At 47.7% G+C, this 3,463-nt stretch overlaps 1 pseudogene; it reads left to right on the top strand.

The window, feature by feature from the left end:
• Window positions 1–237: 237 nt before the first annotated feature.
• On the top strand, window positions 238–1,662 carry LOC138684168 (uncharacterized; annotated as a pseudogene).
• Window positions 1,663–3,463: the final 1,801 nt, after the last annotated feature.

Below are 3,463 nucleotides of genomic sequence, written 5' to 3'. Positions count from 1 at the left end.
GGAACTTGGATACTCATGTGTGGCCCTCTCAGGATGTAACCCCCCTCCTTTAAGTTAGTGTGTGGCTTTGAAGTTTGTGCTCTTGAGAGTGAGAAGGGGGGAATTAGGAACTATTGTGAGACCCTCTCAAGACGTTACCCCCTTCTAGTTGTGTTGATCTGTAATTGGATAGTGTGTCCTTCTGAGAGGGAGACCCTCTCAGAACGCAGACCGCCTGATTTGTGTTAGAGAAAATGGATGCTCGGGAAATTGTTGGTGTTTGTGATTCTGGAGGACTACCGATCTTGCCCCTCAGTCCAGGGACAATACTAGGCGAGAAACCACTGGTTTCAACCACAGAGTGTGGTGGATAAGATAAGAGTCTTGCAGGAGAAAGCTAAGGTTAAAAAGGGGAAAGGAAAAGCAATAATTTGTGCGGTGCTAGGAGCGAGTCTGGCAGCCGCAATGGAAGAGAGGAAGCAAAAGTCTGGTCGAAGTGTTATGATCGGGAGCCTGCAAGAACAATTGCAAGAAAGCAAACAGTTGTTAGAGGGGGAAAGGAACCTTGTTAAGGCTTTAACGAAAGAATTGAAAAGGCAACTTTCGAGAGAGGTGAATATAGAGGCGGAGGTAGAGACGCCGCCTGTGGAGAAAAGGACACAGCAAATCTGTCCTCAGGGGGATTTGCAAAGGGCAAAAGAGACCATAGAGAGCCCCCCCCACGTGTGTCCGGTGATTAAAACAGAGTATGTGTATGAGGACAGTAGTGATGACTGTCCTCAGGTTATCACTAAAGAAGCCCCATATACAGCAACTGAGTTAACAAAATTGAGAAAAGATTTTTCAAGGATGGCAAAGGAATCTGAGACGGAGTATGTGTGGAGAGTGTCTTTGTCAGGAGGAGATGGAATCTTGTTGTCAGAGAAAGAAGCAGAAGGATATTGGGGTCCAGGTGTGTTTCTAACAACTGGCGATTACCGGGCCCCATGGTCATTGACTCAGAGAGCTGCGTACTGGGCTGGAGGGTTAAACCCCATGGAAAGGGGAGATCCCCTTGCCATAACCAGTACAGTGGATCAGCTAGTGGAAAGTGTGCAAAAGGCGGCATGTATCCAGACGATGTATGACCGGGAGCTCAAGCCTGATCAGGGCTCCCCGAAGCTGCTGCCTGTGGACCCAGAGAGGATGAGTATTCTAATACGGGGACTCCCCGACTCTCCGAGACCAATAGGGATCCAACTACGAGGGACAATTCTCAACACCCCCAACGGAGAAAGGATTATGTCCACTCTGGAGGGGAGAATGTCCCCTGACCATCGGCGGCCAGGGAGAAAAGTGTGGACATGGGGAGAGGTAGCTCAGGAGTTGATTGACTTTGGGAGAAAATTCAGCCCTGTTAGTGGATCATCTCAAAGAACTGGAAACACGATCGTATGGCAACTTAGTGGGCGGCAATTAGCCTCTGGAAGAGAGAAATCCCTAAGTCGACAGGGACTGTGGCAGCTAGGGCTTCAGAAAGGCATTCCCCGGGACTTGATGGATAGGCTCTCGAACCAAAGATTGGAAGAGCTTGTGCAGAATTGGTCAGGGCGAAAGGCCGTTTCCAAACCAAACCCTAGTGCCCCACCCTCGATAAACCTTGAGGATGAGCCAACTAAGGAGGAGAAGGTGGCGGGAAACTAGATCCTCCGCCCCCTGAAGGTGAGGGGGGAGGCGGAGGGTGGATGTTTAAACAACTCACCTGCAATGCAAAAGGAGATTTACTGATTACTATCTTTGTAGGACCAAAGAAAAGACCAGTGACCTTTTTAATTGATACTGGGGCACAAATTACCGCACTAAGGCGGACTGAGGCAGAACGATGTGGGATTTCGGCCCCATCTAAAAATCTGATTGTCTTAAATGCCTTTGGAAAAACACAATCAGTGTCCATGACTCCGGCAACACTATGGTTGCCAGGGGAGGAAAATCCTCTTAATACCATGGTGGCTGTAGGTTCTTTCCAGATGAACCTTTTAGGTATAGATGGTTTGAAGGGTAGACAGTGGCGTGACACCCAGGGAAACTCATGGTCTTTTGGTGTCCCTCAGATTAGACAGTTAGCCAAAATATCTAGCATGGAGGTGCGTCTATTGCAAGCAGCACCTACCCTTCCCCCTTCCAAACTGACAAATGTTAAACCCTACCCAGTGCCTCTAGGAGCAAGAGAAGGAATCGCGCCAGTTTTGGAGGATTTAAAGAAACAATGGGTTTTAGTTCCTACTCACTCCCCCTTCAACTCCCCAGTATGGCCAGTCCGAAAACCAAACGGTAAATGGAGATTGACAGTAGATTACAGGAGGCTCAATGCCAACACAGGTCCACTAACAGCTGCTGTACCAAACATTGCTGAATTGATTGCTGCCATTCAGGAACAATCCCACCCTGTCATGGCAACAATCGATGTTAAGGATATGTTTTTTATGGTCCCTTTACAACCTGAGGACCGGGATCGCTTTGCTTTCACCTGGGAAGGACAACAGTACACCTTGACACGACTGCCCCAAGGATACAAGCACTCCCCCATGCTGGCTCACCATGCTCTAGCACAAGAGTTGGAAACAATTCCCATAAAAGCAGAGGTAAAGATCTATCAATATATAGATGATGTGCTCATAGGAGGAAGGCAGATAGAAGAAGTCAGAGAAACCCAGAATGCCATCATCACCCATTTGGAAAGTATAGGGTTGACAATTCCACCTGAGAAGATCCAGACTCCTTCGAGTGAGGTAAAATTCTTAGGAATCTGGTGGAAGGGAGGCATGACGTGTATCCCACTGGATACCCTTTCCTCTCTCGATCAGATCCACATGCCAGAGTCAAAGAAAGACTTACAGCATGCACTAGGGTTGGTCGTATTCTGGAGGAAACACATTCCTGATTTCTCAATTATTGCTAGACCCCTGTATGACTTGTTGCGAAAGAGAGCTCAGTGGGAATGGACTCAGGTCCATGATGAGGCTTTACAGTTGTTGGTGCTTGAAGTGAATGCCTATCAGGCTCTTGGTCCCATTCACCCAAGAGACCCAGTTCAAATTGAGTGGGGATTTGCCAAGACTGGACTGTCAATCCATTTGTGGCAAAAGGGTCCAGAGGGGCCTGTTCGGCCCATTGGGTTTTATTCTCGTAGCTTTAAAGATGCTGAAAAAAGGTACACGACTTGGGAAAAGGGTCTATTTGTAGTTAGTTTAGCTTTGAGAGAAGCCGAATGGACTATCCGGCAACAATCTATAGCGCTCAGAGGTCCATTTAAAGTGATCAAAGCAGTTTTGGCAGGAACTCCACCCCGTGACGGGGTGGCCCAGAGAGCCTCTGTGCGAAAGTGGTATGCACAAATAGAACACTACTGTGAAATCTTTTCTGTATCGGAAGGAGCCGCAAAATTGTTAAATATACAAGATGAGATAGAGACACCTCCGAGCTTTTCCCTGTAATAGAATTATCT

This window comes from Haliaeetus albicilla, unplaced genomic scaffold (assembly GCF_947461875.1).
Source record: "Haliaeetus albicilla unplaced genomic scaffold, bHalAlb1.1 scaffold_112, whole genome shotgun sequence".
Classification (NCBI taxonomy): Eukaryota; Metazoa; Chordata; class Aves; order Accipitriformes; family Accipitridae; genus Haliaeetus; species Haliaeetus albicilla.
The sequence above is the reverse complement of the archived record's forward strand: the minus strand, read 5'-3'. Positions and strand labels throughout refer to the sequence as shown.